Below are 23,850 nucleotides of genomic sequence, written 5' to 3' on the forward strand. Positions count from 1 at the left end.
TTTGCTATGACGTTATTGAAGAAAAACTCTCAAATATCAGTGCTTCATAGTTCTGACAACGAGAATAACAAAAATAGATTCAATGGAACAATCAACATCACTAAAGTACATCAAATTTTGTAATTAAGTAAAATATTTACTTAATCGATAGGACATAGCTGAAAATTTATATACCTATCAGATTTAGAATAGATCAGTATAGGAAACACAATTTTTGCGTTGCATTTTTGTTTTTTGTAAATAGTCTTGAAAATGACACTCGACCTCGCATAGGAAGTATGTGTTTATATTACCTTTAACGTCTTATTTTGCGAACTCTGCATTGAACCAAAGCTTGTAGGGAGTGGATATATAAAATGACTCAAAAAGAACACTTAGATTTTTACGTCAAATAATACCTACATTTGCACACAATCGGGATAATAGGGAGAAATTGGTTAGAAACGAGGTTAGAAATATAATTTACGTGTTCAGACCAGTTTAGGTTTTCAAGTATATGTATTGGGATGTAGACTCAAAGCTATTGCAGTAATCCTTTTGCAATGTTTTATTATTAATCTTAATATCTATATTATTTATAACCGTATTCTTTTGTAAGTAATCTATATTAATTTTTATTTTGTGATAAGTAGTACTGCACATAGACCTGAAGGTCAACATTAATTTCTTGTTTTTCCACTTGTTTTGCCTGCGAAAGTATATAGAAAAGCCGTGTCATCTGGCTTTAAATTTTTTATTTTTTAAATTTAGAACATATATTGAATAAAACAGGGGTCAAGTACACTACCCTGTGGAACTCCATATGCCGGTGTTGTCTGTTTACGTTCCGATGTCAGACATACTATCACAGAGATTTTTGTTATACATGTATACAAATGTTATGAAGCTTTATTAATTACAATTATTAATATAATTAATAGATTTGTCAAATGCATTTCGTTGAAAATAACTTCTGTAAACCATTTGTAAGGTTGGGAATTTGTAGGACCGGGAGAATTTTTTTCCGTGGGTTCCCATATTCTTCGAAGTGACTGCACCTAGTTGATTCGGATTGATAGTTGCTGTTGCACATCTGGGAAGATTAAAGGGTTCACTGGGTATCCACATGGTCCACTCATTGGGGTCAATTTGGCCATTTTCGTTCTAAACAGCTGACGTTGAAAAAATATGATGAAAAATTAAATAAATAAATCATTTCATAAGTTATTGTACACTTCCTCCATTTAAAGTTTTCTCGATTCTCGTGTAAACCACTGACTTCAGAAATAAATAGATCCAAGTTTGTTCGAAAATTGTTAACGTTTTTATAAAGGTCTTCGATATTTTTACCCATTTTGCCTAAATTAAAACGGCAAAAGCTGCGTGAATTAGGGACGTTCCATATATAGCGTACCGGATGTGTTGAAGTCTTAAATTAGCCCGTATTATATTTATGGCATTATACACCAACTACAGTTTTAATTGGTAGGTTATTTCATGCGTTAAAATGTTGCGTAATTGCTAATACGAAACTCTCCGCTATTGCATTTTCTTTTTCGCGAAAAAAGCATGACACCTGTGAACGAAAACTCGAAAACAAAACGAAGGGAGACCCCGAAAAGGAAAACGCCTGCAATAAGTACCTAAAGAATACCTAAATAATTAGTGTTGGCTTTGGTTAGCTACAATTTTTACAGAAATGCACATTTTTGCTCTTTATCGGACGATAGCCTAAGTCGGCAAGTTTCACAAGTTTTCGTCCTCTGTTATTAAACGTATGAACTCGCATTTTGCATTTCCATTATATAATAAAACAATTTTTTTAAATGCCGGTTGTTAATGCATATCAAAGTGTATGTAATTTGCACGGCGTTCCCATCCAAATAGAGATGCTAAGCATACCGAAGCTTCAAATTTGAAACGAAGTAAGAGATATAGGAAGATATATAATAGGAACGCTTAGACTTTGATTCGCTATTCACAATTGCAATTCACGCGAAGTTTAGGATTGCACGGTACGTTATATAATGATACGATATTAATCATTTGTTTGTTTATAAATAAATACATAGCAACCATTGTTTGTTGTTAATAATTGCCGAAGATCATGTCGTAATTTTTCTAAAAAGGGGCAATTTGACAATCATTTGCTACTGGTGTCGAAATTGTACACTCGTAATATTTAGCACCACTTAGGGGTGTAGTAAAGTAAAATAGGGCTGATAATCGCCATTGCGATTACTTTTTTAATGGTGAAAACCTAGTTTTCTGTTGTTCAAGACTAAAAGTGTTTCATTTGAGTATTAAGACTTTCAGGAGTCATACTTCGAGACACACTACCTACAGATGTGTCGTATTTTATTTTAAGTTACAAACTCTGATTTTCAAAATTTTGCAGCATATTACGTGTTTATCATTATAGATATAACATTAGATATCGCTATTTGTAGATAAGTGGCCCTGCTTGGCTCTTTATTGGTGGTACATGATTATATTTTTTTACTTAAAAACAAGCTTTCGACAATTTCACGTAATGATTCTGTAAGTGATCTTGTTATCACATAACCATGTAAGATAACGTAGATATATAAAATCAAAAATGCTTGACTGACGTTTGCCATAATTATTTTTAAAAAATTAAACTTAAATCATGGAAAAATGTATTTAAAAAAGAAATATAATCTAGAAAATTCATTTAAGTAAATGTTTTTTTAATTGATTATCAAGATAACGTTAAAGTTTTTAATTTTCATAAATGTCATGGCTAGAGACATCTACTGGCTTTAGGATGCGTTCTCATTTATTGTTCGTTTGTATATTTCAAGGGAGTTCTGACAATAAAACCGAAAGTTGTTCCTTCATTTTTCAAAGAAACTTCCACAGGCTACTGTAATACTATTTACACATCTTCTGGATTCCTCCTGCGTCGGTTCTTCACAAATCGAACTTGCTGACGTTCCTCCGATCATCCTGTTGACTTCTTCAGAGCTTAGCCGAAGCTGGTTTGCATTCTACTCTTTATTTGTTTATACACTGTTACAGTACCAGTTTCAGTTAATCTCTGACGAAGTAAGTAGTACCTTTGCATATGCGTATGCTGTCGATAGTAGTTTTATTTTTTATTTTTTTAGTTCTACATTGCCATGTGAGACAACAGTTTATTTTTTTTTTGTGTGTATTGTGGATTTGAATACTTGGTGTTTGACTTCGGTCACCTCCGCTGTATATAAGACTGGGTGGGAACTATTACAACTTTTGGTAACTCTCTGGTAAAATGTTAAGTGTTTTAAATTGAATTCGGATTGTCAGCGTCGCATCCTAAGAGCTACCGGTGTCCGGATTTATGATTTTTAGTTGTAGCTATTTTTGTTAACACGATTGACATGGTGCGATAACCCTGGACGTTACAAAAACAGTTTTTTACATATTTTGCCTAGATAGCGAAACCATGATATTCTTATGAATTAGTTCTGCGACATCTTTAGGATTTATTTGTGTTTCTTCAAACTGTACGATTGTTAGCATTGTCAACCGACATTAGAGACATGTTCAACTCCACTTCAAGTGAAAAGTGATAAAAAATGAGGAATAGGCAGCTTGGTCTATTATAAGAATCAAACTCTACAATAACTGAACTTACTTTAGAAAATTTGTCGCTTCCTTTCCTTCATAAGTTAATGACTACTAATATGCCTCTAAATACGCTTCCTGAAAATTATTTAAAAATGAACGTAGATAGTGGAAATAACATATTCTTCAGCCTATCATTAAAAACGAAGTCTTTAATATTATAATGTCATTCTCTTATGAAGTATAGGAGATTTCCACCACAATTTTACAAAAATCAGATAATTTTATTGCATATTCGCTTACGTTTTTGTTTAATGTGTTACTGAAAAATGCGACTTTTCTAGAGATATTTAAAACTGACTAGAATTATTTCGTTACAAAAGAAGGATGACCACAAATTTGTGGCGAATTCTTAATTGCATGCAAACAAATAACTGAAGTTTATAATAGCAGAAGTAAAGAAAAATATTACCTTGTGGGTCCCACAAGGGTCTGTTCTCGGACCCTTATTATTCCTGATCTACATAACACGCCGGGCCTGGAAAACGGATGCTTGGCAGCGTTTGCGAATAATAATTCCTATCTACCTTGTGAGCGTTCGGTCGAGGCAGTTTGCAATAAACTTCAATTAATGTTATATGCTTTTAACGATTGGTTTGTCAACAACAAACTTTGTCTTAACAAAGACAAAACGGTTTTTATAAATTTTATTTCAAGGTCTATACAATTTGACAAAAAGTTACCTTGTGAAAGTTGATCGTTAATTTGTATCACAAGTTTCTGATGCAAGTGCTTGGGCTACACATTGATAACAAGCTTTGTTAGGTCACACATATTGCATATTGTGTCGTAAACTATACAGTTTGTATAGACTAGAGCAAGTCACCAACCAAAATGTTTTTTTTATCTTATTGTCGCTCATATTTTTCTCTCGAGTTAAATGTGGGGTGGAGTGTTTCCCCTTGTACTACAATATTTATTTCTTTTTAAACTCTGTCCTTTTTTTTAAGAGACACTTTCGTAATTTTAATAACATATATGATAACAGATATTTTAAACTCTAAAAAAGTTTCGACGAACCTTTTTAATAGAAAATTGTCTCTATAGTGTTTTTTTCAAATAAACTTCCACAGGCTACTGTAATACTATTTACAAAACTTGTGGATTTCTCCTACGTCCGTTGTTATTGAGTTGAACTTGCTAACCTTTCGCCAATCATCCTGTTGGCTTCTCCAGAGCTTATCTGAAACTGGCTCGCACTTTACTCCCTACCTGCTTATATATTGTTTCAGGAGGCGGAGCTAAATGAGGGGCATAAACTTCGTCTCGGATAACTGATTCCAATATTGGTGACACGACTGATTCCAATATTGGTGACAGATAAACTCCGGAGTCGCGGTTAAGATTATTAGGTTGCTTATAGATTTCTATAGATTCTCGGATTTTTCGTTGCTAGAAGAATTGATCACATGCAAGAATTTTAGTTTTATCGCAGAAAATTTTATGTCCGGTTTCGTGATTGTGCTCGGCAACTGCGAATGTCTTATGGCTCTTATTTCTTTATAACTTTTGATATGTGGTCATTTCAAAAAAATGTCTAGCTTCTTTATTAAAACCCTTTACAGGCAAAACTGAAAACTATTACATTAGATACACAAGATATTCTGGTTATTTTCGACGTAGCATCCCTCTTTACTAAAGTCCCTATTCCTGAAACTCTCAACATCATTTCGGAACCAAACTTTCTCTCCTAAATTGAAAAGTGCTTGTCTGGAACATATTTTTCTTATAACGGTGAAATTTTTGAACATGGTCAAAAATTCCTAATAGATTTTCTTAGTCATTTTATCTCTATACACCCTAAAATACGTTTTAGCATTCAATTAGAAACTAATAATAACGTCTCATTCTTAGCTATTCTTATCAATAGAAAATCAGATCTAACATTGATGCATCGTGTTTACAGAAAACCTACGCATACAGACGGTTACCTTAATGCATTGTCACATCACCATCTGGCCCAAAAATCATCTCTCGTTTACAGAGCCGTAAAGCTATCTCAGCCCGAGTCACCCAGAATTAAAACACCTTACCTCTGCTCTTCTCTCTAATAATTTCCACATTAAAGATATTAGGCATTCCATCCCATCACAAAATACACTTCACCACAACCTTCCAATAACAATGAGCCTGAAAGTAATCTCACACTTGCCACTGTTGTCCTTCCTTAGATTCAAAACATCAATGACCATATATCAGAAGTTCTAAATAAATATAACGTCAAAACCAAATTTACAATTTGTCCAAAAATTTCTCAACACCTTCGATCCGTCAAAGACAAAATTTGAGATGCCAAGGGTTTACAGCATTCCGTGCATATGCGGCAAAGAATACATTGGAAAGACCGGACGAAAAATATCAACTAGGTTCAAAGAACATGAAAGAGTCTTAAAACTAAGAAAAATAAACTCGTCAGCTGTTGCCGAACACAATCACGAAACCGAGCATAAAATTGTATTCGATAAAACTAAAATTCTTGCATCTAATCAATTCTTCCAATAAAAAATCCGAGAGTCTATAGAAGTCTATAAGCAACCTACCTACCTAATAATCATACCATAATAATCCTAACCGCGACTCAGTCATTTCCAATTTTATTACTCTACACCTTTCTGAAATAGCCTATAATAAAATAGTATATTATGCAACAAGTGCGGTAAACAGCATTTGACTCACGAGTTTATTTGATACAAGCGGAGCGAGTGTTTAATAACCGAGTGACTTAAAAAGTTGACTAAACGTGTTGTATACTATAATTTTTCTACGATCGTTGGTTTTTGCGCATATTTTCGCAGAATCGACAAACGTCAAAATTATATATATCTCCGAAAACATCCGATTGCTCCCAAACCCGTGCGGTAACATCGCGGAAATGTCCGAAGTGGCTCGGATACGTGGGACACGAAACTGACGTGGTAAAGTGACGCTTCCCGCACGCTAGATCGGTGTGTAATTAGGTATTTTACATACGCGAGTAGAAAAAATAAATTAATAAGCCTGTGGGGGTATTCGTAGAAATTTCTTACTTGATCCAAACTCGTTGCCTTCCTTAGCCCATTTTTGGAAAGCGTTATGGTAACTATTAAAAGAAAGCGCCAATTAAACCCTATTCATGTTAATCGTGGTCTGAATCCGACCCTATTAGTTTGCAAATGGAGTAGACCGCTCATCGACAACTGCGATTGATGTATCATTGAAAGTGCATAGAGAGGGAAAGGCCAATAAATACTCGGAAAGTTTCTTCTTTGTTCGCTTGCTTTTGTCCGCACTAATTTATAATATCTCTTCGGCAATTTGTTAGGTAAAACTTAGTTGGTTTATCGAATTTTTGTTTTTGAACGACACTAAGGTCTCGATTTGATTTAATGATATTATAAAAAGGAGAAATGTCGAAAAACTTGCACAGCTAACACCCAAAGAGCACAACGTTTTCAAAATTAAAGATGTAAGGATGTCGGATTGGGTTTCTTATAGATGTTTTGGTCTTGGTCTTCGGTGCATATAGTTACGTAAATATCACTTACATGTACGTATTGTGAGCAAAAAGTATGCTTTACGTAATTTTCATGATAATATTTTTACGATGTATTTAATACTCACACAAAGCTTTTGCGTACATCAATATGACGTTTATTCACCATTTATGCCTTGAAGATGTATGGAGGAATGAATGAATGTATTTAATAATTTATTGTTTACATTTGGGTATGAAACAAAACATCTAGTTGTCTTCTGATTTTAGCTTATCTTGAGCTTTTCCCAGCCAATTCTGTATCGACTTCTTCAGCTTAACCTACAAAATATTACATAAAGATAATTAATAATTAATCAGTTTCATAAAGTTGGTAACTTATTAGATCTTTTTAAAAAATGGTATACTTCAAAAACAAGGCAAACTTTACTCAGTTTAACATTACTAATACTTACTAAATAACTAAAACTACGATAACTAATATTTGCTAATAATTCAGTTGGAATTTTAACCGCCAAAATTTAATAGATAATCCTTCGAAAATATTCCATAATAATAAAATCTAATATACTTTATAATGAACTTACTTACTTACACTATGACCTTGGGGGCTATCTGTTTTAAATAATCTAAAAAAAATACTGCATAGAAATAAAATATTTGAACTTAACATAGTCAATATTGAACTTACTTGACAATTTTAACCAGGACACTAGAAGTTCGCATAGGGACTAACTGAATTAAATAACAAAAAACACTACATAATAATAAATTATATGAATTAAACACAGATTCTACTGAACTTAATTGAGGACATTTTTTTTGTTAGAATAGGCTTCCCACTCTCTTAGCGATCGATTGGGTTTATTCTAGAACGTATTTCTTGTAATTACGGAGGGTGGAAAGAAACAAATTGAAATGTTTGATATGAGGGCAGCTCATTTTTATTACTCTCAAAAAAAAAAAAGAAATTTTAACTCTAAAATTAGGTATTTAATTTAATTGATATAGATAAAATAACTTCGAAAATAACTAATTTCAAAATTCCTGTTACTTAATTTTTACTTTAGTTTGTAGAAGTCGGAATTACATCACCCGGCGGTTTCCTTGCCGCATGAGATAAGCTTATATACACCCGGAGCAAATCAAGATCTACCAAATATTTTTTTATCACTCATTTGTAAATATACCTAAGCGTTTCATGAAACTTGTGATACCTATTGAAGGTATGCCGACCGAAAATTTGTACCTATAACAGACGTAAGGTTGATGAAAGGGAATGAAATCTTGTTGAAAGTTTTAAAATTAAAAATAATGGTGATGGAATTTTGCTGCATTGACCAAAAAGTAAAGTCCTCTGTAAAAGTTGCACACCAATAAATGTGACATATGATGGTATTCTTATGCGTTCAGAATGTGACCTATAAATTTGAACCTTAATGGTTTGCCGGGTCTGCTTTGCATTATATATGAGGGTTTAGTACCTTATCCGCAGTATAGAGTAATAGGTGACGCTATATATAATGATAACAATTTATCTTCAATAAATATGCTGGCAAATGTCAATGAAAACGTTATTCATCTCTGTATAAAAAACTAATGTTTAAAAATTAAAAATTTTCAAAACATAGTGTTCCGTATATCGCTCACTGGGTGCAATAATGGCACATATTAAAAAATAGTTGTTTTAAAAAGAGAATTATACAAATCAATTTGTAATTATAATGACAGATCACTATAAATTTTGTAATAAGTGGGAGAGTTGATATGAGTTATCTCAATATTTCAGTTTTTATTTTCCTAAATCACGGATTATTTTGTGGATGGGCCACTGTTGCATCCAGTGAGCGATATGTTTATCGGGCTAATATGTGACATTATATTTATGTACCATGTTAAACTAAAAAACAATTATCAATACATACCTATCGGATGTGGCGGCGGCGGTAAAAATAACACGCTCGTTTTCATCTCATCTAATCGCATTGCGTGTCATCGTAGGTAGCGGAGTAAAACAGAAGAGAGAGGGAAGGATATAGCCGCCTCGTTTTTTGCCAGCCGTTAACGAGAACGTGACGTAGATCGGATAACGTCACGTATACGCCGACACAACGTACGGTGTTGCCGCTAGCGTATAATAGTCCTTGTCTAACGGGAAATCGTTTGATGTTTGTTTGTCGCATCTTGGGCGGAGGAACAAGAGTGACGGGGTCATTGGGTGTACTGAGATATGTCAATAAAAATCGTTGAAGTAAGCAGGAATACATTGTTTCATCATCTAGAATCAAAGAGAAATTAAAGCCGTAAGATGCGCTGTAGGTTTGAATAGATAGGCGTCTGGGTTCCCACCTCCGTTCTCACTAACCTGGGAAAGAGGCCTTAACTTGTCTTTAACTCGAAATCTAATCTGTAAGTTTTCGATTATTCGTCATTCGTCTTTTTCTACCAATTAATTTCGCAATGAAGTTTTATGCTCCAATGGTTTTTTTCAGATATATCTTTCTTTTTAGATTTTATGTTGTAAATCGTTTTCCTAAAAAATAGAGACAAAAGACAATCTGCCGGAAATTTCCACCAAAATGAAGTTACGTTTTTCAATTTAGGTAACAATTTTTTTGCTACATATTTTTAAATCAAAATGTACACTGTACAGATCAAGTATCTTCGAATCGTATATATATATATATATATATATATATATATATATATATATATATATATATATATATATATATATATATATATATATATATATATATATATATATGGTTACATGAACTTTTCACAACTAATTCATAACTTCGTATAATATGTCCTGTGTTTTTTGAAATACGTGCGGTAAAGTTGTTGGCCACACTGGATAATAATTTTTACACTTTATAAGCGTCATCGTCAAATCACTCTTGGTTGTTTTTTCGTTGATTTATTTTTTCCAATTGTTTAAAAATATATATATCGCAAAAGTTAAGATGTTTAGGAAATACGTTCATGTGAAGTTTTTTCTCTAAAATGAGCTCAGTATTAAATCCATACATCAATAGTTCCCACATCTCTGAACTTATTAAAGCAGCGAATATTTGATATACAATTAACATTTACATCAAGGAAGTTAGTTCTGGTAAGCTGTAATATTTAGACCAGGTTATTATTAATTAATTAATTAATACATGCTTTAAATGAAATGCACAACAACAAAAAGGAAAATGATGTTCGTAATTTAACTTTCTGATTAAAAGTTTAAAAACTTTTACAGAAATTAAGTTTCTACTCAACACTAAAGTGTAATATTTGAAATCAGCTGTTACTTCACTTTAACAAATTAGTTCTTCTAAAAGGAAGCGTTTTTCGATCCTACCCTGTAGTCAGACACCATGGGATTGAATCTTTGTCGATCGACCCCCGTATACCGGATTCTCGTTCCAAATATTCCGATCTCGAGTGTGTCGCTTCGTCATCGACCCGCATAATAATACGCCGATAAAGAAAAATATTCATCCATATGGAAAGCTCTAGTAAAACAAAGATGCGCGGATCCTTTTAAACCCAAAGAGAGGGAAGTTAAATCTACGGTGTTGTCATATTGTTAAAAACTAGTAGCACATCTCTGACCGAGTTGTCTTTTGCTGCCACTGCAGAACGTTTGGCTATACTAGAATATTACCACGTTTGTAAATCCAGTAAAACCGTCCAGGTTCGTGAAACTAGAAGGTTAAATTAAACATCACTCCGCGTAAACGTTAACACAACTTAACAAAATTACTGGTAAAACTGTATGCATCTATACAGATAACAGGCACGCAGTTCTGGTCTTTCATAGACCACATTTACGCCAGAGCAATCACTAGAATGTCTCTCTGCCCTGGTTAATGCGTCAGTCGACGATGTGATCATCCTTAGTTGGATTAGAGGACTAAACTAAGATGGCAAACTTCTGTCGATGTCATGACGTCAGTCATTAAAGAGCTGATAAAGGAAAACTACCGAAAACGATTTCTAAAAGAATGGGATGAGAAAGAAACATGTTGACTAGCTAGGAAGCTACGCATGCCCACAGATATTTCGTACTTAACAAACACAAATTCAGATTAGATTTGAATAGCATCTGCGCGTCCATGTTGTGTACACAGGAAGACCAGGTAATTTAAACACTTTCTATCGGAATATCCTAACATCTCGTTTAGGCGTGACGAATCATATCCATCCCCTACTGTAATCAGGGAAACGACTCTTGCAGTTGTCATCTTGATGTAAAGCTGAGTGCTGTCGTGTAGATTACCCTCATTCTTTTACCGATATAGATACAACAAGTTTGATAAAGGCCACTCTAGCCTCGAGTGATTGAAGAAGTTTTGGCATACCATTCAATACCAATATTAAGTATATTTATTTCAACCGTATTAAGTCTCGCTGTGACTTTTTATGAACCCGTCCATATTCTTGTGTTTTTCGCTTCCGCTAACTAAAAAAAATTGAGTACTCTCACTACTCCACTGTGAGAAGGATGAACTATAATATAAGCAAAAATATCGATAGGTATTGGTTTAACCTGTATTTGCCATCTTTTGTGAAGATACTCTTCTATAGTTTTCTTATAAAATGCAATGTGATTTACCTACGTGATTTCAAAAATCAGTCGATATAACGTGAAAGTAACGTTTTCAAGTCGTAAGATAAACTTTACAGACTTAATCTCTGGAAAAATAACTAGCGACTGGCTCGTTAGGTAAATGGAACGTTTAATAAAAGTATCGCAACTGTGAATACCTGCCGTTCGAATTCTATCGTGTGCAAATATCCGTTATCGGAGAATTTAGATTATCCCAGCGTTTAATCCAGACTCCACGTATGAAATGTTAATCATGGCGAATCTACGGCAAAGCGAAACCAGCACTCGATGCTCGAAGCGCGTTTTAATTAATCCTTTGGTCGGTCGAATAGTCGGAGCTTATTTACGACAATACAAATTCTAGGTGGGTGATGAGATTGAGTCAACAGTGACGGTTTTGCATACTCTCTAAAACCCACTGTGAGTAGTACGAGGTTTGACCGGACCAGAATGTTTGGAATGAGTATATTGTTTAATTGAAAAGGCTAATAGAAGGGCAATTTCAGTGATTTCGACAACTGGGGGAGGAAATTGACGGTATTGATTTTATCCTATAGAAAAAAGAATTCAACGGATAAAAATAAAAATAATTATTAACAGGATGGCTATTTTTTAGTTACAAGCAACTTGTAGATACTTATAGGGTACTAGAACATGATAAAACAATAAAATATAAAAAAAAAGCAGAAAGCAAGTTAAGCAAAATTAACATTAACATTTTTTTTATTTGATTTTTGAACTATGGAATTAAACAAATCAATGCGTCCCGGTAGTTCATTTGTTTTTCTATAAACACGAGAGAAGGAACAAAAATACCCATAGTTTGTACGATGATAGGCAATACTAAATAGCTGTGTTTGTCTAATGTTTCTTGCAGAAGTTCAGTTTATTATTATGCACCGGCTGAAATAGAAAGCAAAGATCATAATATTTTCTACGACTTTTCAAGGGTTGAATATTAACACGTCAGCCAATTCATTGAAGTTGATTTCATCCAACGGAAAATGCATTTTACCGTAAAAAAGACTTCTGTGCGCTCTGCAATGAGACAATATAAGTTCTGTAATATACACTCTTGATCACGTGGATATTGGACAAATGCGTCAAAGTGTGGAGCACGAAACTCAGTCAATTGATAGCCTTATTGCGTACAAAATCAATGAGGTCACTACCAAAGGCTACACCCATATCTTTGACTGAATGAACTCTTTCTAAGTATTCATCACATAGTTTATAGTCTAATAAAATGATTCTTGAAATCACACCTCCATGTAAAAAAAAACAGATCACAATTATTTCTAGAATGAATTGGGCTATACATACATCATCAGCTTACAGTAAAAACCTACAATTTGTCTCTTGCAACTTCATTAATGTTACAATTACATTAATGTAACAATTAAATAAATAAGGGGAAAGATGATGAAAGTATATTTGTATATATATATATATTAAACTTTTTACTTTTAAATGTGTCCGTGTCCCAGGAACCTTCAGTAAAGTTCTACGCAGTCCTAAGGCTTGTAACTTTTTTAGTAAAATTGATATTTTCAACCTTATATTTGTCCTCAGCGAAATCGTTTTAAAACAAAACATAACGGTACTCCGCCTTCGGCCATATCATTTTGAATTAAACCGCATAGAATCGGTATGGGAGCAATCAAAAGGCATAACATATTTTGAAAATGAGGGACGTTGAAACCCTCATGCAAGAAGGAACAAAGACAGTGGATAGTAAAAAATGAAGTGCGTCAAACATGTGATTGAAATAGAAGAAAGAATATGGGAAGCTAGTTCATCAGACTACTCGGAACATGATTACTAAAATTTGCAAATGAATTTGTATTATAAGTAGTAGATTTTTTTTTTAAATAATGATTATTAAAATTTTTCTTCATATTATTCTTACTTCTATATAAGTTTTTGTTTACTTGATCATAGAATAACTAATATTTCAATTATGTCCATCTCTATCACCATAATCATGTATAATTATTATATTTATTTTTCTGCTTCCTTCAGTAAAATACCTAATTATACACCGATCTAGTACCTGGAAAGAGTCACTTTACCACGTGAGTTTCTTGTCACACGGATCCGAGCCCCTTCGGGCATTTCCGGGATATTACCGCATGAGTTTGGGGGCAATCGGATGTTTTCGGCAGAGCTTGAATTTTGACGTTTTTTAATTCTGACGTTCATGTCAGTAAATGTATTCGTGTTATTTTGCAAAAATGTACCCAAAAACTAACTGTCGTAGAAACAGTATAGTATGCAACACATTTAGTAAAGTTATTATTATATTGGTAAAGCTATTTTATTAAGATGTCATAACACGTAATATCTGTTGACATAAAGGAACAAAAAGCAATGCGAAAAACTTACGGTGGTGATTCCTTGCTTATTATCTGTTATGTTTATTACAATTACAATATTCTTACTCTGAGACAAGTCAATCCTATCATAAAACAAGACTTGGTAAATAGTTTAATGGTTTGTTTAGGCCAAAATTGTTATGATTTTAATGGTCAATTTTATATTGCTAAGGAAGGATTAATTATGGGAAACCCACTTAGTCCACTAGTTGCAGAAATTTTTGTGGACAATTTGGAAAAAAAATCATACATAAACATCCTCTGAGTAAAATATTTCTTTGGTGGTATAGATGCGTAGATAAGGGTATAAAATTTATAGAGACGGAACTAAATAATTCTTTAAACTTTCTGCACTTAACTATAACTAAATTACAGAACAAATCAGATTTTTTCATTTACCATAAACCCTCACACACAGACACAGTAATACATAATAACTCAAATCACTCTCACACACCCAAAATGGCTGCCTTTTATTCTCTTATACACAGACTACTTACTTTACACAGAAAATTTTGAAGGAGAATTAAATATTATAAAACAAATAGCATTTAACAATGTTTACGAGCCCTATTTGTTACATTAGATTATAGTTACAGTTAAAAAACAGTTTCAAATAACTCGGAACCCTATGTATCTCATATAAAATACCGAAGCCAAAATTTATAAAACAATAAGGAGAACCTAGCCAGAAATTTTCGAAACATCTATCTAAATTTGGTCTTAAGATTGCTTTTAAAACGGAAAACACCATTGGATTTTGTTTTAAACATTAAAACTAAATCACGAAACACAAAATTAATATCGGACCAACATGTAGAACATTTAAGAAACGAACATAAAAGAACGTATAAAAATAAAAATTCGGATTACAACTATGCTATTCCTTTAAATTCAGAAATACGCAAGTTTGACGATAATTTTGATATTTTATATGAAGCAAAAAGTAAAAAACTAAATCTGTTGCAAGCTATGGAGATTATTAAAATGAGATATTGGAATCTATTACTTAATGACCAATTGGATTTAAATGTGTCTCCGTTGTTAAATTTAAATTTATAATCTTACACCGCTAATTAAGAATCTATTACCACTATCACCACGAAATATTTAATTTTTTGTATTTGATAAAGGCACGGTGTTGTCGAAACAACTGTCATAAAGTAATAAATAACTGTGAAAATTTGAACATTTTTTGTTCTGATGTAATTGTGTTAAACACATTTTCATCAGGTAAGAGACACGTCAGTTCAATACTTGTAACAGAATTGTGAGGAATGTTTCTCGTTTTAGAGTGCTCATGAGGCGTGTGTTCGTAGGCGAAAACAGGATCAATAAAAAATCACTTCAATTGAGCTCTATACACATTTTATCCCTCCTTTTCTCTGAACGTTTTTCTGAGCTATCCCGAGTCGGATCATTCCAAAGGCCCTGTGCTGGAGTCCACGTCATTATCTGTTTTGGTAGTCGCTTATTTGTCATTCTCAGAACGTAGCCGTACCATTTTCCTGTGCTCAATACCCATAATATCCGATATTCGGTCATTGCGGATTTTTTCCAGCTTTGACCTGCTGCACGCTTCTAAAAATTCGTTTCGGTTGCTTCTAAGATTTTTTGTTCTCTCTTTCGGTGGTCATATTTATACATTTTATCCCTCTCTTTCTCTGAACGTTTTTTTGAGCTATCCCGAGTCGGATCATTCCAAAGGCGCCCTCTGCTATGCTTCTTTCTATCTCTAATATCCTCTTCGATTTCCTCTGTCCAGCTTCTCCTTGGTGTTTCGTCTTCTTCCTGTTGGAGTCCACGTCATTATCTGTTTTGGTAGTCGCTCGTTTGTCATTCTCTGAACGTAGCCGTACCATTTTCCTGTGCCCAATACCCATAATATCCGATATTCGGTCATTGCGGATTTTTTCCAGCTTTGACCTGCCGCACGCTTCTAAAAATTCATTTCCGCTGATTTTTTGTTCTCTCTTTTCTTCCCTGTATATTTCTATCTTTAATTGCATCGTCTACGGTTTCATCGTTGGTAATATTAAGCCAAGGTACTTGCACATTTGGGAGTTTCTTGTTCTCTAGCAATTTGCCAAAATCAGGTCTTACGGGCTTTTTCCCGCACTCATTTATTCCATTTTTGTAATGTTTATTGCAAATTTCAATTATAACCGATTCGAACTTTTACCAAAAATTCAGCACTTTATGATGCGGGAACACCGCTTTTTGGGTAGCGCATGCGAATAGTTTCGGAATTGGTTGGACTCCGCGAACAAAGCTAACAATTTTTTTTTCGCGCCATCTAAAAGGAGTTCGCGAGCCGAACCAAAGCGGCGGTAAAACGTCGGCCGCGCATAATCGTCGCGTGTCGTTAAACTCTCAATCTGTCCGTCTCGTCGGCATTTTTTTTCTCCCCGATTCCCGTTCGGCAAAGCCGCCGCTGTTCGGCTGTTTTTACTATCTGGCGCGGAAAAATTATTATATTTCGTCCTCCTCGCGTAAATAAGATCAAACGTAGATTTTGGAGGCAATGTTTATGAGTTCAATTGCATGCCTTAACTGCGCTTCCTACATATTTATCAAAGTCATGAAACCAATTGTTACTGTCTTAAGAGGGAAGGATTTTCGTTCGGTTTCATATTTACATGATTTTTTATTGTTTGGAAACAAACTCTTTCGAAAAATGTGTACTAAATATTAAGTTCACCATTTTTGTTTTTGAACGCTTTGGATTTGTGGTAATTTATGAGAAAAGTATGTTGATTTTTCGAATTTTTCATATGACCTCCTGAAGATAAGAAACCAGTTCTTATAAAATTTATAAAACATATGCTAAAAATGAACAAAAACGCCATTTTGTTGTTTGTAGGAAAAATAGCCTTTATATTTCTAGCTATATGTTATGGCTCGGGACAAGCTTTCGAAAAGTAAAAATTTTTAGCCTTGCGTCATTCTGGTGGAAATTACGATAGAGTCCTGAAAATATTAACTATTTCACATAACGATCTCAAATAGTGGTTGGATAACATCCCCCAGGGCTCAAATTGTTTTATTTCGAATGATTCTCAGACCCTTCCTTAATCGGAGTAGCGAATTATCTAGAACTAAAGGCAGCCTTTTTTTCGCCTTAAAATAGCCTGCCTGGCCATAATATTCTGTTACAAATAGATAACACAACTAAACTTGCCTATGTTAATAGGTTTGGAGGTATCCAATTCCACAAATTTAACAAACTTTCTTTAGATATCTGGCACTGGTGTGAAAAGAAAAAGCTTTATGTTTTTGCTTCCTACAAGCAAAAAATAATACAATTACGGATGAACAATCGCGAAAGAATAATTTTGAAGCTGAATGTGAATTAAATATCAAATATTTTGCAACATTCATGGTAATGCCGAAGGTATATTGGTTGTCCCATATTGTCTGCCAAACAGTAACTAATAACAATTGACCACTTCTTGATTGACTAGTTAGTTGAATAATATTTTTATACGTTTGTGATGTTGAACTTACGTGTAACTATCGGGGAATCCCAGCAATAATATGGAGCGCATTTGGTTCCCAGAATGACGCGATAACGACGTAACGCACAATATAAATAAATATAAATTTCATGGCATTTTTAAAATTATTTCGGTCGATGACAATGATACAAAAAAAATTGACCAGTCAATTCCACAACCCTAGATATTTATCAAAATAGAAATTATTAACAATTTTCCTACATAAATGTCGTAAGGGTAATTTTTAAATATTACATATATACACATTGTATTGAAACAGTAATATGAAAAACTGTAACAAATTTGCGTAAAATTAAACGCTAACGAACTTGCACAATCGTTGTCATGTATCCGTGCAGATGAATTCTGATGATTTCGAACATCTTTTGTAAAATAACTCAAGACTAATAGTGAAACGTTTTTTGATAATACTTATGTAAGTAATATTGTTATTTTTTTTGTGACAAGTAGTAGGTAAGTAATATGTTTTTAATAAATGAAAATATATTTAACTGAAAATTTCATAATAATTACCAAGGTTACACAGTAGAAATTAATACAAAAAATAAAATCTTTTGCTAAAAAAGACTAATTTAATTTTATCCAAATATTAGATTTATCCAATAAAAACTAGAAACTGATTGGTTGCAGAATCGTAAAGTTTAGGAAAATGCTCCAACTTTGGTCATTAAAACTTCATCGTGGGATCAATATTAACAAAGTTTTCCATTTGTTAATTAATAATGGGACACACCCTGTACTTACTTATTCTATAAATATCGCGAAGAAACACACACCTTAACTGGCTGTTACACAACTTGCACACATTACATTCAAAACTAAGTTGCCTGACAAGACGCTTGACTGTGTTGCGAATCGGATGGTATTTTCCCAATGTAATGATAGATTGTTTGTGAACAAATTTTGTATATCGTTATGATTTTAAATATTCCCAATTTTTTTTGCATTTTACTCGCCAGATAATCAAAACTGACCTCCGTGCGTCGCTCACCCGTCTTATAAACGTCTCGCTCGCACGCGTGGCAACACCGCCACGACAAACCGTTCGTCGGAAACGATCGGCTCGATTCACGGACACCGATCGTAAACGTTTTGTTATTGTGTGTCCGCAAATCTGGAAAACGTGATGTTTTCTCTGTACGCCGCCGAAAAAAATCGTTCGCTAATTTTGGTCGTCGTTAACGCGTGCACCCCTTAAGACGGTATGCGAGGCGAGGGGGCTCGGTCGGCCGCGGCGGTGTGAAATTTATTTTGCTTCGCGTTCGTGACCCGGACGCAGGACCGGATCTGCCGCTACCGCGGGTGCAATGTGGCACGTGTCGTTTTCCGCGATCTTCGAATCCGCCGACGATGCTATCCGCGCGTCGTTCATTAAGACGGAAATGTCGCACGTGAGAGTCGAGTGCTCTTGTGTACTTTAAGCGGCGTCGCCGATATATAAAAGGTTCGTTTCCATGAAGCGCTATTGGGTCCACCCAGTAAATCAAAAGAGGGAAGAACTGGACTGTGCAGGGAGCTGCGATCTCATGAAGATCGTTTTTTTTTTATTACATCTCAAGGGCAAAACAAAATTTTGAAGAACTGGGTAAGGTAAACGTAGTATCCTTACTTGTGATTCCCAGCTCGTTGGAAATCTCACCGCCTCTTCAGTTCAGAGTAAAATTCATTATCATGCAAACGCTGTAAATATTGTTGGGATGCACAATTTAAAATTATTTTAAAGTATACGGGGTGTCTCAAAAAAGCGTGACGAATAAAACATATCTTTTTTTAAAGGAACGCCCTATTTTTAAATTTTGTTGTGATTTCCTTTTTAAAATTCATCAATTGTTTTATTAATAATAATGCATGCTAAACCTAATATTGTTTCTAATATTTCATTTTTTCTAAATAAAATTTGATATCAGCGTTATTCGAATATGGCGTAAAAGATATGCAACGGAATTTAAATTAAATTCTAGAGGATGTTCAAAATAAACGAATATATTTGGATCAGTTTAAATTGAAAAATCTCGATATATGTTATTATTTTTTCGGAAAGTTCTTACAAAAAGCGACAACTTTCATATATAATAATATATTATATATATAATATATATATATATATATATATATATATGATGACACTATATTCCGGGATATCATCCGTTCGCTCGTTGAACTCCGACTGGAATCCTGCATCCGACTGGAATCCTGCAAATCTTGCATCCGACTGGAATCCTGCAGACGTTTCGCCAAAATCTCACTTGGCATCTTCAATGCTCGCGCTCCGAAAACACTTCGAACACTGGGAGGTTATCGGCGGTGCGTGCGGTATTTATACTCTGCGCCGGAGATGGTAACGGTGCTGCTTGTGCGTGGGGGGAGGTGGCTCCGCCCCCTGAATTGTCGCGTTGTTAATTTCGCCCGATCGTAGTTGCGATGTCCCCGTTGACTGCTGCGCATCGCTCTGCTGTTTGATTATCGTTCTCCACGTGTTGGATAAATGCAGAGCGTCGTCTCTCGTATTGAGGTGTCCGGACTTTTCTATTTCGATGGCCTCTCGTATAATCCTAGTCCTAAAATCAGGAATATTAGCTATTTGTTTACAAGTGCCGAAATCAATTTTATGGCCTGTCTGATGTTGGTGCTGAAACAAAGCAGATGTTGTTTGTTTGTTTCTTATGGCTAAACGATGTTCCTCGAGCCTGGCTGAAATCCTTCTGTTGGTCTGTCCCACATACGTCAGGCTGCACGATCCGCATGCTACACTGTATACTCCTTGGTTTTCCAAAACAAAAAATTACTCTGGAAAACCAAGGAGTATACAGTGTAGCATGCGGATCGTGCAGCCTGACGTATGTGGGACAGACCAACAGAAGGATTTCAGCCAGGCTCGAGGAACATCGTTTAGCCATAAGAAACAAACAAACAACATCTGCTTTGTTTCAGCACCAACATCAGACAGGCCATAAAATTGATTTCGGCACTTGTAAACAAATAGCTAATATTCCTGATTTTAGGACTAGGATTATACGAGAGGCCATCGAAATAGAAAAGTCCGGACACCTCAATACGAGAGACGACGCTCTGCATTTATCCAACACGTGGAGAACGATAATCAAACAGCAGAGCGATGCGCAGCAGTCAACGGGGACATCGCAACTACGATCGGGCGAAATTAACAACGCGACAATTCAGAGGGCGGAGCCACCTCCCCCCACGCACAAGCAGCACCGTTACCATCTCCGGCGCAGAGTATAAATACCGCACGCACCGCCGATAACCTCCCAGTGTTCGAAGTGTTTTCGGAGCGCGAGCATTGAAGATGCCAAGTGAGATTTTGGCGAAACGTCTGCAGGATTCCAGTCGGATGCAAGATTTGCAGGATTCCAGTCGGATGCAGGATTCCAGTCGGAGTTCAACGAGCGAACGGATGATATCCCGGAATATAGTGTCATCATATATATATATATATATATATATATATATATATATATATATATATATATATATATATATATATATATAATGTCATATACCAATTTTTAATACTTTGCGATTTATGTTAACTTTTCGAACATTTACCCTTCTCTCTGTCTAAGACTATTTTTATAATATTAGTTGGTTATGACAAAACTATTAGCCAATAATACTAAAAAGTGAACAGGAGAAAAAACTTCGTTAGAGACGTTTCACCAAACATGCTGGCTTCTCTAGAGCGCTGTCTGATACTGACCCCGAACATTCATACACCACACACCCAAATTTCACTGTCGAATTAGAAATTAACAACACTTTTCCCTTTCTAGAGAAGTTCTTACTAATCGAAAACTATATTTAACCTTAGACCATTCCGTCTATAGAAAACGGACTCTAATTGATACTTAAATGCAATTGAATGTAACATCACAGCCCAAAAGAATTCCGTGATTAATTCCTTAGTTTTCATAGTAATATCTATCTCAACCCGAATCTCTTACCTAGGAATTAACAATCTCTCATCAGCCCTTCCGTCAAATAATTACTATTATTAAGATATCATACGTTCGATCAAAAATACACTTCACCTGAACCACTTACATAAAGTATCTTAGTAATTGACTCTCCGTTAGCCGCTGTGGTAGTACTTGTATTCCAAAGGCCACCCACAAAAAAATCCTGAAAAAACATAACATCCACTTTTCTTATAATCTTTCAACATCCTCAAAATCCTCTCGAAAGGCCGATCCAAATACAAGAACTACTCGGACTCAAGAGGGACCTCGTCAGGCAAAGGAACCGCCTGAGAACGCAAAGTAAAGCGAAGTTCCTAACAAAAACCTTGAAAAGAAAAATTTCAATTCTTAAAACTGAACAAATCACGGACACAACTCAGCATGAGAAACGAAGGGTCAAAACTGTGGCCTTTTGTAGACAAAGAAGCGGAAAACACTAAAAGAATTGCAAGGAACGTGCAGAGAGCTGAAGCCCTGACTCAGCCACACCCAGCAGAATTATCAAACAACTCAAATGGAACAAAGCACTTGGCCCGGACGAAATCACAAACTCGACATTAAATAAATTAAAGAACTTCCCCGGGAAGCAGGTCGCCGAATGACAAACCTAATCGACGCAACATTAAGGCCAAAACACTTCTCCAAGTCATGGAGAAGCGCGAAGGTAATTATGATTCATAAATCAGGGAAGTGGCAAAGCGTATCATCCAAAGCAGGCTAGAAAGCCTGCCAAAGATCCAAAGCCAAATCCCCGACGAACGATTCGGCTTTCGTCCCAGCCGTCCTAGCAGCCCCACTCACGGAAAACATACTCGAGACTTTCAACAAGTCAACATTTAGCAGCCGCGTTCCTGGATGTCTCGCCTTCCACATACTCTGCTACAAAATACTGCCACACAAACGCTAAGTTAGAGGCCTCCCCTTCCACCCCATGATCTTCTCAAGCCCGTTCCGAAGGAGGGGACTTTCCGCGACCAGATGAAAAGCTCACGCTGCACACGCTATAATCACCATGCGCCAGTCCAAATCTACCAGAGCCACGGAACCCAAAGTATGACCAAAATACTTAAGTTGCACTTTGTTCCTGCTCACAGAATCCTCTGTAACCTTTTAAAAATACTTGTTATCGGTCTAATTTAAGTAATAATAGTTAGTAGTGAGCCTAGTACTGTTTTTAGTTTATTGGTCTGGCACGGTTACTCCGTTTTCGCTACTTATGTCGATTGGGAGCAAATGGGCCGGATGGCCCGTCAAAGTTTAAGTAACGAACCAAAAGTACGATCATAGAAAACAATATTAAAGGCTGAAACTGAGAGAAACGTCCAACGCGCTAGGTATAACAGTAAACTAATTATTCGGGCACAGTTTCGGAGATGCCAGTGCGTATCGTTCGCATCCAAAAATAGAAACCCCCAATAAACACCTTATCATGGCAAAATTATTTGTCGCTCCGCATTCCCTGTCGCCCACGGGTTCTCCGATGCGTTATTACAATAAGCCGATTTGCCTTTATTGTTTTCTGTTATTGTTGTTTCTTGCTAGTCGATTTGAAGGTAAGGCAGCTTCCTCTTGTACAGTGCGTCCTATTTGTGATGGTTTTACGGCGTATTTCCCTTATTGATAAAACTAGCGTGTTGCGGGTTACTTAAGCCAAGGCTACTTTTTCATACAATGAAAGCTGGCACAAACAGAAGTATTATAGCTATCTTGGCTTGGATTGGATTTTTTGACACCCTTTGTGGCCGAAACTATCGAAATGGTGAAAACTGGTCTGGATAGGGTCCAGTGGCGTTTTCTTCTGATACTTACAAATTTTGAGATATAAAAACTTGTGTTTTTACCACTGACAAAGTAAATGACGATAAAAATAGCAGAGAATCCAGAAAAAAAAGTTTGTTTCTCTTATAGTTCCATAATTTTTAATCAGAAAACATTTTTAACCCATAATACGTGCTTGAAATATCGATGTTGATACAATAACAAATATTTAATGGTTTTTGGAAAGTAATGCATTATAAAATAGTATAACACAGCAAGAGGTCATTATTTTGGGGATTGCTATGGTATACTCTAGTCATATCAGTTAAACAGTTATGTCACCTATAGTATAGTATGTCTTGACGCGGTTTTTGACACGGATTTTAAAACTGACGAACAAAATTCCTGTGCGAATTTAATGAACTAGATAAAAGTCATGCTGTGACGTAACTGCACAATTGCTATGACTGGACTATATGAATGAATTTTAAAAACTGGAATTTGGAATATTTTGTTGAGAAGTGGAAAGGATTCA

The 23,850-nt window shown here is 35.1% G+C and overlaps 1 protein-coding gene and 1 long non-coding RNA gene across 6 annotated transcripts in view; one reads left to right on the top strand and one right to left on the bottom strand.

The window, feature by feature from the left end:
* The window catches only part of LOC132705205 (AF4/FMR2 family member lilli), a 166,841-nt gene that overhangs the window by 20,803 nt on the left and 122,188 nt on the right, over positions 1–23,850 (top strand). The window contains exon 1 of one of the 3 annotated variants that reach the window (XM_060675663.1): positions 18,681–19,024. The exons of the other annotated variants lie outside the window; for them this stretch is intronic. The gene's annotated coding sequence lies outside the window, so the exon portion shown is untranslated. Of the gene's footprint in view, positions 1–18,680; positions 19,025–23,850 lie in introns of those variants that run through there. 3 annotated transcript variants of the gene reach the window in all.
* Positions 423–18,531, bottom strand: LOC132704830 (uncharacterized). Of its 3 annotated transcripts, none has more exons than XR_009619329.1 (6): positions 18,325–18,531; positions 9,007–9,359; positions 7,773–7,816; positions 7,669–7,710; positions 7,210–7,402; positions 423–1,151 (listed from the first exon to the last, which is right to left on the bottom strand). It is a non-coding gene; the product is annotated as an uncharacterized LOC132704830 (long non-coding RNA). The 3 variants fall into 3 exon arrangements; XR_009619328.1 differs by lacking the exon at positions 18,325–18,531 and adding an exon at positions 9,447–9,608 and having other exon boundaries at positions 7,673–7,710; XR_009619327.1 differs by lacking the exon at positions 18,325–18,531 and adding an exon at positions 9,447–9,608.

Source organism: Cylas formicarius, unplaced genomic scaffold, assembly GCF_029955315.1.
Source record: "Cylas formicarius isolate icCylForm1 unplaced genomic scaffold, icCylForm1.1 PGA_scaffold_7__23_contigs__length_41026272, whole genome shotgun sequence".
Lineage (NCBI taxonomy): Eukaryota > Metazoa > Arthropoda > Insecta > Coleoptera > Brentidae > Cylas > Cylas formicarius.